At 38.5% G+C, this 14,650-nt stretch overlaps 1 protein-coding gene across 1 annotated transcript in view; it reads left to right on the top strand.

Annotated features, from left to right (window-relative positions):
- The window catches only part of CA10 (carbonic anhydrase X), a 160,213-nt gene that overhangs the window by 15,870 nt on the left and 129,693 nt on the right, over positions 1 to 14,650 (top strand). The window lies entirely within an intron of this gene.

The following is a 14,650-nucleotide window of genomic DNA, read 5'->3' as shown; positions in this document are numbered from 1 at the left end:
CTTTCCCTTGAGACTTACCTAAAACAGCTGATGCTGAAGAAGGGCAACAGTCAGGTTTAGTGCTCCCAGCGCCCAAAAGGATGTTCTACTTGTTATTTACAGGATGGAATTTAGACATTATTTGAACCTGGGACTTGTACTTTGCTTTTTTTCTTTTTATCAGCCTCAAAACAGTGGTTTGTTTGTTTTTTAAAGATGTTTATAATGAGCTTAATTATCCCTCTCATGGAGTTGATTACTTATGATGCAAATAATAGTATGGTTCTCACCTCATATTTAGGTGCTTAGCATTTCTGCATTTTTGAAGATATGTATTATACAAGCTGTCTAAAATAACATGTAACTATCACAATGAAAAAAAAACAACAAACAAAACAAACCCAAAAAACCCCAACCAAACAAAAACAAGCAAACAAAATAAACCACCAAAACTCAAACAAACAAAAAACCACCCCACAAAACCAGAAGGAAAGGCTGTATCAGAAAGGGCTGACTTAAGAGCGGGTTAACTACCAGTGGCCACTAGGAAAATGTCAATTTATTTCTGATGCAGGATAAGTAGGAAAATGGGTTTACACTCTCTTTTCTTTTTTTCCCTTCTTCTCTGTTTTCCTTCCCAAAAGGAGAGGAAGGTCAAAATGTCACTTGAAAAAGCTAGATGGAGCTAGCAACTTTCTATAGGCTGTTAAAAGTATTTGATCTATGAATGTTCTATTTATTGAGCCTACAGGGTTGAGATCAAATATTTTGTGATAGACAGAAATTGATGAGCCTGTCAAAAATTTAGAGCCTGGAGGATGAAGGTATGTTTTATACCTTAACATTAGACTTTGAGTTCTACCCTTTGGTATATAGCAAGGCCTGCATTTCATGAGGGATAGACTGAAGTAATTCTTATGTTCCAGTCCAGCAGAGTAAATAAACAGCTATATTCTACAAACATTGCAGATTCAGGATCAGTTTCAAGGAGAGCCCAATTAGAAGCATATGAAGGCAGCCTGGCCTGTCTCTCTGGGACGGGGCATGCATAACTGTAGGAATTCATCTAGTGCCTGACTGGACGGAGCTCCCCTCCTAATTGGAGCTTTTGGATGTTACTCCAACCAAAATAATATTTTGCTCAGTAGGTCAGCACAGCTCCACTGATCTTGCTAAATATACATCTGACTTGCATTAGCTGTAGACTGCCTCTTCCCAGAGATGAAAGCCACAGGTCTTGTTTTGCTCTACAGGTACTAAGGGAACTAGAAGCAAATGTAAGACATTATTACTATTATTATTATTATTATTATTATTATTATTATTATTATTATTATTATTATTCTCAGTTATTCCCAGGTTAATAGAGTGGAACCTCTGGCTGAGGAGGTTCCTAAACCTTTAGCTGTAATAGCTGGAAGGTTTAAGATGAAGGATCTCTCTTTGCTGCCTATTTTTGTATTCTTTCTTCTAACACTTTTGCTGCTGACGGTTGCTGTGGTCCAACAGTTCCCAAACTTGTTTGCCTCTGCATACATGGTATTGGGATAGTGGGGGGTGGAGCATCTGTAAGAATCCTTTGCCAGAGAAGAGAAGAGAGTGTGAAAGATGTGGAAGAAGCAGCATTCATGGGTGTTAGGAGCTTAGAGATTAATCACTCCTTCACGGTCGGTCCCCGTGGGGATTACATTTTTTCAGGACCTTTTGTAAAAGACAGGGGCTCAGCTCAATACCCATGCCCCTGGTTGTGACCTTGCTGAGAGCAGTGCCTGCCCCTTTCCTGAAGTGTATTTTTACTGCTGATCCAGGTACCACCTTCCAAGGCATATCCCCTCTCCTACTCCCAGAAGCTCTTCAGTAACCCACTTTTAAAGGTAGTACTCATGTCTCATCCACTAGGTTCTTTCTAGGTTGTTTGATCTGATCTGCTGTTGTTCTTTCATATAAATCACATTTACATTAATTATGGTTGCCAATATTATGCATGTTTATGCACAGATGTATGTAAAGCATCACACATGTGCATATATTTGTGTATGTAAGTGTGATAAAAATGGAGCCAGCATCTGAGAGAAACAGATTCCCTTGATAAGCTTGAAATAAGTTTCAAAGCCTACATCTTCATTAAATGGAGTGCTTTGGGATGGATTTTGGTATATCTGCTATAACTGGGACTGGCTGGCTGGGTGAAGACAGCTCTGCTAGATGCTGGGGTGGGAAGACAAGCAGACAGTCGATGCGGAGGAGATGGTGCCAGAATGAGGTGCTGTGGAATGGGGGAGGAAGAGAGAGGAAGAGAGGACATGGCCAAACATTGCAAAATGGAGACACATATGGAAAGGATTTGACCTAAGGTCTGAAAGTCAGTAGAATAGTTTGAAGCAGGTGCATCCATGGCAAAACTGTTTGTTCTCCAGCTAAATAAAAAGGTCTCTCAAGTTCTTGAATTGAGGAATATATTGCATTTTGCACAGTTTCTAGCATATGACCTCTACAAATTTTTGGTGCTGCAAAATACAAAAAATGAAGAAATAAGAGCAGTCTTATCAACATATTGATGCACAAAGTTGTGTTGGGGAAAAAACCAAACAGATGCCACATACACAGTACCATAAGGACTTAAGAAAATACATTATTCCTTTTAGGTATGTGGCTGGATAAACTCCAAGCATGTGTGGAAGGGGGGGATCAGTCTGACTAACGTAAAGTAAGTTGGCATTTTCTGGTACAGAGCTGAGATTCCTGTGTAGCTGAGAGAAAACCTGGCACTGTGGCATGCCAGTTGCAGTGAACCTGGCCCAAGAGGAAGTTGAAAGCTGGATAAAGTACCCAGGTATAAGATCCTTTTCATGCATCCAGTTTTGTCATCCAATTTTGACCCTAAGCATCCACCAAACAGGGCTCAAAATCAAGTTTACAGTGTCAGTAGTATTAGTCACTGCATAATTGTGTGGTCAGCCAACCAGGTATAGTGGATTTTGATTTGTGTGTATTATTCATCCACTGTCACTGGGTTTCTCTGGTGTAGAGTTGCAGGAACAGCTAGGCAGGTATTTATGCAAAATAACTAAAATATGCAGAATTCAGTAATTCTCCTGGGTACTATGTCAATTTTAAAGTTTATTAGACTAATGTAATTTATTTTATTTTTTTTTACACAAACAGAAGTTTGTTTGCTTTAGACTAATTTCAGTATTCCAAATATTTTTTTTAAAAAACCCCACTCATTTCCTGAGTAGTTTGCCTAACATTTGGGAGGTTATTTCAAGTAGACTTAGAGTTTATAAGGTTAGCTGAGATTTTATGCATAAAAATCAGTGTGTTCTGGTCAGAAGATCAAAGGACTGGAAATAACTTTCTTCCTACAGAGTCTGACTTCTCCTATCAGTGTCATCACTGAGTTCTGCATGCATTTTCACACTCCATTCCTTATCTACTTGTGTTCCTCACCACCCAGACACAAACCAGCTCTGATCCTGCAGCCATAGAGCCAGCTTAGCCTGGTACTGTGCACTGCAGCTAGTATGACCTGCTGAGAGACAGAGCAGTCTATATCTGCCTGGATACATATGCCATGAGTGACTCCAGGCAAAGCACAGTAAAGGAAATGACAAGTCAGTTGTCAGCAGAATGCAGTTAATGCTTTTATTTCAGGACTGGAGATGCTTTGAAGTTGGCAGTTGGGTTGGCCATGCCTATTTCTTCTGTACCTGCAACCTTTCTGCATACATAAATCAAAGGTGTAAGTGTCAAAGGCTGAAATACAGGGGAGGGGATAGGAACAGAACATGAGGACATGATTTTGGTTTGATGCTGTGTTTATGGAATAGATCTATAGGTCTGCATATCCCACTGTTCTCTGTTCCCATCTACAGTGCTCCGCATGTGTGGAAGACTCAGCAGACACTTATTTGTGGATAATCAGGTATGGGGTGTCTGTGTCTCCAGGCTATGTTGTGTGTTCTTCAGGCAGCTGCACAGCAATGAATTTGCCAGAGTTATCCTAAATCGTTCTTTGAAGCATTCACTGATGAAAATTGAATAAAATAAGAATCTTAACTGGGAAAAAAAAAATAATAAAAAAAAATTACCTGAATTCAGGGACATTCTCCCCTATTTCTGATTCTTGAAAACTGATGTACTGGGGCTCTGGGACATATTGCTGTTGGAGTGTATTACTTTATACTATTGCATAGGGGCTGTGTTTTTAAAGTTGTGTATCTACACATACCAAATGATGGACAACTGTTTAGCACTTTCATAAATTAAATAAGCCATGAGTGTTATTGATGGTCAGGTTCTTCTATACTGCTGTCATCTTCAGTAGTTCATACAATAGTTGGTAGGCAGCTAGTCTTTATAGCTAAGTACTGCAATGAGCATATCAGCAGCTTCTCTCCAGAAGCTCTGCCCCATAGAGTGTATAGGAGGCAGGGCTGTCACAGCTCCTAGGGTTTTTTTAGGTTTTTTTGTCAATGTCTTGGCCACAGATGGAACATTGAAAGATAAAAACTGTTAGAATAGAATCAGACCTTCAGAAGTCTTTAGGATGGATCTAAATATAAATAAAACATGGAAAAAGCCCCTAGGTAACAGGTACAGTGCTGTCTGGTGTTCAAAGGATAGTGGAAACTAGCAGGTGTCTCTGCTTTAGATATGCCAGCCTGATAAGGAGGGAAACATATGCATTTGAAATCCACAGCTTCCATTTCTAGTCCTGAGTTTATTTTGCCCTTACTGGGAAAAAAAAAAATTAAAAAAAATAAAAATTCTTTCCTCTTGCTACCAGCAAGACTGTCTGAAACTTCTGTGGATTTTGAGTTGGAAGAAACAGGACCACACAGATGAAAAGGAGGAAAGCCAGGAAATCCCTGATGAAATCTTCGCAGTGGCATATTTCTCCATATAGTTCCCTTGAACTAAATACATTTTTTTTAATTCTTACCTTGAGTGGCTTTTTAATTTTTCTTTTTTCTGTGTCCAGAGTCTCATCTCTCAAAGAGAGGAAGAGCAAGCTCTGAACAACACATACCCAAGTGAAGATTTTTTATTTTTTTTTCTACCTGGGATTTCTGCATCAATAATTTAGAAAGTGATTAAAATTCTAGATCAGCAAAATGAAGCAGGTACAGGCATCTCAGCCAGTGTGAAATATCTTCCATCTTCAAAACTAAATGAAAAAGAGGAAAGCAGCATATCATTGCTTTTGACTGATGGCCGAGAAGGATGAACAGAGGACACCATTTTAAGGACCAAGAAACCAAGAAATTTAGTAGTATTCAGAAGGATAAGCTGCTCTCTGCAGTCACCCAAAGTAGATGGAGCTGCAGCATTGCCAGTCAGGAATATTGCTGGTTGGAATAGGAATAACAGATGAGCAGCAGAGTGCCAGAATAACACTGCATCTCAGGAATCAGTCCAGAGAGGGGGAAGGGCATGACTTCTTCCAGGATCAGTGGATAAACACATCTATGGACAGATGGATTATAGAAGTAATCTCTGAGGGATATTCCACAGAACTGCAGGGAAGCAAAAATGGTGAGGGGAGGTATGGAAAGTGATTTGTCTCTTGCTTTAAAAAATTCTTCCTCCATCTTCACCTGACGAGTGGGATAAACAAACAATGCTTCCAAATGAGTCAAAAACCCTTGAAATTTTGATAGCCCATGGTATCTCATTGTTTGGTAGCACAGAGAAACAAACCTGATGATCCTAACCCTTTTTGGCAGGATTTCCCTTTAAAGGGAATTTCCTGAGTTCATTGCTATTCAAGATTCTTCTATACTTGCCAGGTATAATGGGAAAATGCTTAAACTGGGCTCTTTTGAAAATCCACATTATGTAGGAACATTATTTTTAGCAAATCAAGATCTCCTTTAGTCTGAAACAATACTTTTTGTTGAAAAATTCATGAAAACCTGGTTCATCTCAACCACTGAAGATACTGCTACATAGCAAAAGAAAGGCTATCACTTATAAATTCATAAAATTAGCTACAAAGTTAGGGGTTTTTTTTCCCCTGTTCTGTTAAGAAATTCATAGTAACCAAGAACAAGCTATTGTTAAGAAACGAATAAACTGCAGAGACAATGGTGAAGAGCAATTATAGTAGTGCCACATTATGAGGGATTCAGTTTTCTGTTATGATGCCACTGCTTGAAATGGATCTGTATCTTGGCTTATACTCTGACATTAGATTTCTTCTTGATGCTAGCAAGGCTGTTATTATATGGCCAGAAAAAAACATTTTTATTTTTTTTTCTACTTTGTGATCTCAGAAAGTGCCAGGACATGATGGTTAAGTGCTTTAGGTAGTCCAGTGGGCTGTGAGATGATCTGGATTAGTGCCCTGACAGTCAACCACAGGATGACCAGAAATCTAGGTCTCTGAATCCAATTCAGTATAATAATTTTGCCTCCCCATTTTCCATTAACTTTTCATAGAATCATAGAACAATTCAGGTTGGGAAAGACCCTTGGGATCACCAAGTCCAACCATCATCCCTGCTCTACAAAGTTTTCCCCTAAACCAGATCCACCAACACCACATCCAAACAACCCTTAAACACATCCAGGGGTGGTGACTCAACCACCTCCCTGGGCAGCCTGTTCCAGTGTCTGACCACTCTTTCTGTGAAAATTTTTTCCTAATGTCCAGTCTAAACCTGCTTGAAGCCCTTGCCTCTTGTTTTGTCACTAATTACCTGTGAAAAGACACCAGCACCAACCTCTCTACTATGATCTTTCAGATAGTTGTAGAGACTGACGAGGTCTCTCCTCAGCCTCCTCTTCCTCAAACTAAACATTTCCAGCTCCTTCAAATGTTCTTCATAAGATTTATTCTCTAGACCCTTCACCAGCTTTGTTGCCCTCCTCTGTAACTTGCTCCAGCACCTCGACAACTCTCTTGATATGAGGTGCCCAAAACTGGATGCAATACTCCATACTCAGTATACTCCATACTCAATACTCCAAAAATTCAATACTTTTGAATGACTTCATGTTGTTTGTTGTGATTGGTTTTGTTTGTATGTGGCTATGTTAGCCAGGAGAAGAATACTTCTGTCTCAGGAAAGTGCATCATTTTGTGTTGACTGAAGTTAGAGTCATGTATGTACAAGACCTACAGATTTCCATTCATAGTTCTGCTGACTTTTCAAGGCAGAGGGACAGCAGCCTTCTTTTCCCCTGGTTCAGGTATGTCCCTTTGTTAAGATTGTGGATGATGCTCATAATAGTACTGCTCAAGCATTATTAATTCTCTGCCTATAGCGTAGCTCTTTAGAATGTTTCCATATCAAATTCTGGACTACAAGTTTTGGTGTACTTTAGAATTCTGTGGGATGTGAGGCTGCTGCATATTTTGTAGAGTCAAGCACCTCATATTGATGCATGCCATTAGTCTTGAAGTTAATTGGAAGACCTTTATTTTTTTTCACCTTTGTTTGCCAGACCTGTGATGAATACTTAAATTCTGTTCACAGCTCCCTCTTGGGAAGACTGCTGAAGAAATAATTTCACATTCCCAGAGCCAAAGATTTGAGAAAACAAAAGAAAATTCTGCCTGTGGCAGCTAACAGGACAGTCCCTGACTGTTTGTGCTATGACTGATTGGTAACTTTCTGTTTAGAGAATACAGAGAACACAGGGTCAGAAACCTGAGATGTCAATATCATATGTGCTTCTGAGGAAGGAATTTAGTGGTTTCCTTTTAGAGGAAGTCCTATTAATTTAGTATTAATAATGTATTGAACTTTAAAGGCTCGAGGAGCTTGAGGCTATTTCTTTGAAGTTGCTGAGTGTCCCCAAACCACACTGAAATTAATGGGAGTGGAGGGCATGCAGTGTGATGTAAAGTAAGAGCTATTCTGAAGTTAGTATCACAAGATACCTTGCTTCTTCTTAATGCATTATTTTATAGAGCTCTTCAGACTTCAAACAACTCATTGGAGAGGAGCTACCCATTCTAACACGACACAGATGAGTCTGTTCTGTATGCTGACCCTTCTGTGAGAGGCTGGGAAACACTGAGATAGCCAAATTGTATTCATGTGGTTTAGGACTCATCAATGTCTTCCATCAACTACTGAGATAAAAGGTGTTGAGTCTCTGGCATTACCATTTGCATTTCCCACACTGCTTACAATCAGTATTATGTTCTAATTGCTGCAATACATCCGTATATTCTTCTCCTACATAAATTGGTTTGATTTCTTGCAATAGTTCAGTTTCGATGCAATTTTAACTCTTGTGCCAGAGAAGGAAAAGAACTCTAGCTCGTTCAAAAGTAATGTGAGTCCTGCAGATATGTATGGGGGCTGAGGAAGCAGAGGCTCACATCCCTAGTTGACAGTCATTTGTAGGTGGAACCTCCAGCATTCTTCATATCAAACAAAGCTGCTCAGTTTTTCCAGACAACATAGAGAGACATATTGAAGTTCTCTGTCTCTCAATAGTTTCAGAAATAAGATTTTGCTGAAGAAGAAATTATGAAGACATTATTTTAAAAAACAAAGCAATTAAGTGTAAGTCTGCCATACTATTCCAGCCACGTTAGACAAAAACTACTTGGAGAGAGAAAACATCACCTTTTACATGATGTAGGCTAACTCCTGTACATGTGTATTAGTCACATTAACAGAACAGCAGCTTTATGAGGCTGTTTAATGTTCTACAAATTGAGTTAGGAACACTATGCAGAGTTTCATGTTAAATTGGGTGCAGTGACATAAAGTAATTCACCCTGCAGTGCAATCCATCATTTACACTGATGTACTTAGGTGCTTGAGGAAGAGTGAGTCACAATGGTTTTAACTTGTTCAGACTAAAAGCTTTAGCTACAACCTGTGCTTTTGTTCATCTATATTAGAACTTAAGTAACAGTTGCATGATTGGGCATGTATGCCTTATGGAAAATTAGTTATTACAGGTTGGGACCCCTCACCCAAAACCATATAATTATACTTTAACAGAATGATACAGCATGCAGTTACCTAGCATGTTCATCTACCTACCCATGGTCATCTCTTGATCTTCATAAATGGTATTGCAAATTATTCCTGCTTACAGATAAACTTCCACATTTTGTTAGCATTCAGAGGTCAGAAAGGCAGAGAATTGTTAACTAATTTTGTCTACAGCTGAGTGAAGCACAACTTATAAGCACATAATGAGCACAGTTTCTTGGGATCCCTTCTACTACATCTTGCTGTCTCCTTTCTTTAAACAATGAGATCAGAACTGGTCTTACAAGTCAGTTTTTACAAGTAGATAAATGAAAGTGCACAGCCACCTGCAAGATTAGTAGAAGAGGAAGAAAAGATGTTCTGGAGTCCTGCCTGCCAGTTCTGTGCAGTGGCCTTCAAATTGGATTTCCTTACCTTTGCCTCTTTTCTTGCCTTTTAAGATTTGAAATTATTTTGTGAAAACTTTCACAAATGTATTTGACTGGAGGGGATCAGATTATCTGCACAAGATCCTTCTCTTGCCTCAACAGAGCTGAGCCTTATGCACACTTTTTACTTCGTGCAAACTGAGTTATTGCTAGATGCTGTCTAATCTTTGCATAGATCTGTGAGAGAGTAGTTAGCAGAATGAACATCCTGAGAGGTGCTTAAGTACTTGTAAACATCTTAGTCTATGGTTCTTCAAACAGCATTTAATGACTCTAGACACTTGGTGGCTCCCATCAAAAGCCAACTACATAGGGACAGTAGAAAAAGCTGTCAGCTATGTTATGCCAGATTGTCACTACTACCAGTATACACATGAGTCTGCTTGTATGAAATCTGACCCTTTGGCCAATGTTTTTAATTGGAATCTTATCAGGAAACAAAATTACCATAAATAGAAAACACACAGACTAGTGAAGTCTCTGTGCCATAGCAGAATTCCCATGATAATGCCTTACTTTCCCCTCTGAACGTAATAAAATAGGTCAGGCCCACTTGACTTGTGTTTAATACTGTTTGGAATTCACAGCAGTAGTGAGTTTTTACATATGGGGATGGTGGAAGAAGGATTTATGGAATGGGAGAGTATTAACTTAATGAAAGAGCATTTGCATGTTTTCAGAGCAAAACATCATCCAAAAAAGAATCAAAGAAATCTGGCATAGTTGATGAAAGCATTTTATTTATTGATCCTTTTATAATCCTTTGTTTTCTTTTTCCTCCCTCATCGTATGGTGACACATACAATGTAGGCTGTAACATTCATAAGCAAGCTAACCTCTCATCCTGCAACTATTCACTTATAAATGGTGCTTTATGTAGTTTCTGAAGTATGTGTTGTTAGGTTTTTTTAATCTAAAAATGCTGCATAAAAACACCTTAAATAATAGCTTCAATTATGTATAGACTTGTTTTAAACAAACTGAAAATTAATTATAGAGGGCTGAATCTTCAGCTAATTGCATCTGCTTAGTTCCCCTGCTATCAGGTCTACTTTATACACGTGTATTCCATTTGCTTTAAGAGCCATTTGTTGGTGTGAGCCAAAAGCTGGCACTTGTATGACTGAAGATGGTGAAGCTGTTTTTTCAGATTGAGTTAAGTCTCTTTCCTCCAAAGCTTAGGCAACACATCCTTGGGTTTAACAGTATGCAAAACATCCATATAGAATGTAGTAATTAAAACTATTTAAAATAATTACAAAGTATGTACATTAGCCAAGATTCTGTAAGTGGAGTTTAGTGAAAAAGATTAAACTTTCTTACAACTTTTTTTTTTTTTTTTTTTAAAAACCATCCTACCCTGTTCTCTGTAGGATGAGTTTTCTATTCAAACATGTGATCTTCTGAAACATGTGGGAACATTCCTCAAATTTTAATTTTTGGCGTAAGACACAGCCATCTTGGGTTACTTTTCAATGGCAGAAGCAGATACCTTGAGAGTGATGAAGCTACTCAGGTTGAACTATGCAACTCTGGATGGAAATAAAATGGTATTACATAGCTGAGCAAAAGCTTCTTCTACCTTGGAGAGAAATGGGATAAGGCCTATAAATCCAATAATTTGTGGGATACAAAGGGTAGATATAAGTGAAGATCACACCAGCATCTAATACCTTATATCTTTCATGTTCAGTGTTCACTATTGCAATAGCAGGTTTGATTTATGTTTCTTATAGTAAGAACTATGCCATTTTTCTGTGAGCTTCATACCAAAGTATTAGCAATGAATTAATGCTTTGCATTAAGTTTATTATGAAACTATGGCTCATTGTTGCAGCTGTTTTTCTTGATTATCTCATAACTATGCAGAAGAGGTAACAGTGGTAAAAACATTATAATGTATTTAATGCCAGGGCAAAACCAGCCAGGTTATCACAAGCAAGACTCTCAGAATGTAAGTTGAGTAGGGATAAGCATGCAGATTGATTACTATAGCAATCAGAAGAGTTAAGATCAGTAAAATTCAGATGATAAAAGATTTTTTTCTTAGCTTCTGTGGTTTCCTCACTGTCTGAATCTCTACATTTTCCATTTGTGTGAAATGGCAGTAAAGTGAATGGAGAATTCTGCTCTGGCAGGAGTCTGCTCTTGGCTTATCCTCAGATGTGACTGACAGAAATGATGGCATCAGATACAAGCATTTTTATCTTCTATTCAAATTTAAGAAGTAAATAAGTAATTTTAGAAAGGCTTGTTCTGCTTACATCTTGCAAATAAGCATATTTACTAAGGGATATTTTTTATTAATGGGAGTATTTTATATTACATCAGCATTAGCATTCCAACAAGATTAAGACCTCTTTGCACTGCAAATTATATGCACCTTCATCACGATACCTGGTATCTGTTACAATGTTATCTGATGTTTTTTAAATACTTTTAGTGACTGAGCAATAGCTTCTCTTTGAAACATAAGCCTGCTCATAGTAACGTCTAAGCTAGATACTGTTAACTGATGACTCACTCTATGGTGCACCTTTTGCTGTTTGCATTTACCGCACATTTTTATGACCCTGTACAATGCTGTTTCCATGTACATGGAGCTCACTAGGAAACAAAAATGCACAACATCTTGCAGAATTTAGCCTGTAATTTTATGGTTCACAATGAGACACACCTACAGTAATCTGACAAAATGAAAGCGATATGTCATATCAGCTCCAAATATTGTCTCCTCTACAGCAGCTGCATTGAAAGAGATCTGACATAATGGTGTTACATCAGCAGAACTACTAATCTCAGATGCTAGTCATTTCAGTACAGAGGGAGCTGTAGCAAATGGAGGTTATTCAATATCTTCTAGCATTTAGGGCAAACGTGGCATTTTGGACTGTTCCTACTAATGGCAGAATACATTAGCTGATGCTAACATTGCTGCTGCAGAGCCACTTGTGCAGGTGATCTGCTCCTGACAGCAAAGTGTCTGTTCCTGACAGCAAAGTGTCTGTTCCTTATTTTGGTGCCTTGCAGAAACAACAAGATTACTTGAAAGAAAAAGGCTTACTCAAGGTGTTAGTAGTAAAAACAGAAGTCTCTGGCATATAAAAAATTATTATTACTTTTAGTATATTTAACTCTCCTTAGGAACTTAGAATTACTTTCAGGAACTTTTGCCTCCTCAGTATCTTATGTGACAGGTCATGCTGAAAAAAGGAGCTGCCACAGAGAGCTGCAGTGTTCTGCAGGAACACAGGAGTATCAGAAGCCACAAAGCAAGCACACACCTTTTTTTATGGTCCTCAAGTAGGAGAATTGCAATGAGAAGTATAATAGTTTTACTTAAACTGAAAGGAGAACGATACTGAGAGGATTTTGCTATTTTCAGTGTCATGAGGTGGCACGTATGAAGAATCCTTGGCAAAAATTCCTGAGCCATAAGGCTGAACCTGTTTACCCAGGCACAGTGCCATTCTGTCAGATGGGCACTGATACACCAATTGTAGAGACCCTGTGTTGTACATGCATCAGATGTAAGTGTCCTAGGTATGATTCCCAGCAAGGATTGTCCATATGTCTGTTCATTCTAATTTTATATTCTGTTGTTCCATTACTAATTCAGGTATGGGTCTGATTATGTTTCAAAAATAGAGAACAGTTTTTTTTCTCCTTTAATAAGAGCTTGTGCCCACGTGCATAACACAGATTGGACCAATGGTTCAGGAGAAGTTTCTGGGGGATGAACTTTCCTCCCTGGCCTTACCAGACCCCCTCCTTCTGCATTCAGAGAAATGAAAGCTTTATAAATACCTTTCATTTCTAAGCAAGTCCCTGTCCATCAGAGTAAATCTCTGGCGCCAAGCTAGATTTCATATGCATAGCAGAGTGGAAATATGTGTTCAGCCACTCTCTTCTCTATTTTGGAGGATGTTTTGCCTGACCTGGTATAAAACATAGAGGTTTCAGGGTTCAAGAAAGACCATGGCACTGGGGATTGTCTCCCTCACTGCTCTCTCACAACAACCACCTGCCTTTCCTCTTTATTTTCTCAGTGGACTCAGATTTCTGTGAATCAGCAGGACTCCCAGCATTGTTCTTGTCCTATCTAGATATTTTATATGGCCATGGTACAACGTGTTATTTTGTTTATTGTATTCCTTCTTATGTGTTTCATTTTCCCATGTATTGAACAGATAAGGATCTGATATCTGAAATGGGCAGAGTGATGCCAGGTCATATTCTTCTCTGATAGCTGAAGGAATTGCAGAGGCATCAAATCATTTAGTACAAAGCTTTGATAAACTAATTTTCTGGCTTATCTCATGCAGTCTGTTCCATACTAATGCAGCAAATTTGAAAAAAAATTACAAAAATTTTCATTTTCCTGACATTCCTTTTGGAATTAGCTTTACTAAGTGCTAGAGCAACACGATGAGGCAGACTCAACCTCTTTTGATTTTGGTTTAATGTGCACTCTGAACAATGCATGATGTATTTCTTTTGGACTTGACGTGTATCAGTAGATTGGCCACAGTGTGAGTCTCACCTAAGAGATGTTTCCATAAATGCTGACAGTGAGCAGTTGCAGTTGAAAATACCCAACCTCCCCTGAAGTCTACTTAACTTACCTCTATGTACATACATAGTTTCTTCACCCACTTGTAAAATGTAGTTGCCTCTGGTTGGCTGAACCAGCTTTAGCTGTTTATATTACTGCAAGATGCACTTCAATGCACTGTAATTTTCTGGGAAATTTTAAGTAGAAGAATGATAGCTGAGCTTTGTTGGGACTCACTTATTAGTATCCTCTCCTATTGCTGTACCATCCTGAAATCTTTAAGGACTTCTGTTACAGAGCACAGAGGCATAAAAGCAACATGCATAAACCAGCTCTGAGACAAAAAAAATTGCAGTTCTGACTGGATATGAGTGTTTTGCTGCTCAGATATTTTTACCGTGGGCTGAGATTTGCCATTTTACAAATGTTTGTATAGTAGAGTCCAGCACAACAAAGTCATACACAGTTTGAATATTTAAAAGGTAAAATAATGACAATAATGTTACCTGCAAACTTTAAGGAGTGCACAGTGGAATGTGGAGTGCACAGTCCTTTCAGTGCAGCATGCCACCATGCAATTAATGGAATGGGAACTAGTACTGCAAGGCAAAATTGTTTCTGCAATTTACAGTCAATTAAACCATAAGTATTGCTCTGTAACTGATAGACCAGTATGCAGTGCTCCTCATCTTGCATTCTTTAAAGTCTGAATCTCACATTCT

The sequence above is a fragment of the Chaetura pelagica genome, unplaced genomic scaffold (genome assembly GCF_000747805.2).
Source record: "Chaetura pelagica isolate M959 unplaced genomic scaffold, ChaPel_1.0 scaffold47, whole genome shotgun sequence".
NCBI lineage: Eukaryota > Metazoa > Chordata > Aves > Apodiformes > Apodidae > Chaetura > Chaetura pelagica.
This window is presented reverse-complemented; position numbering and strand designations above follow the sequence as displayed.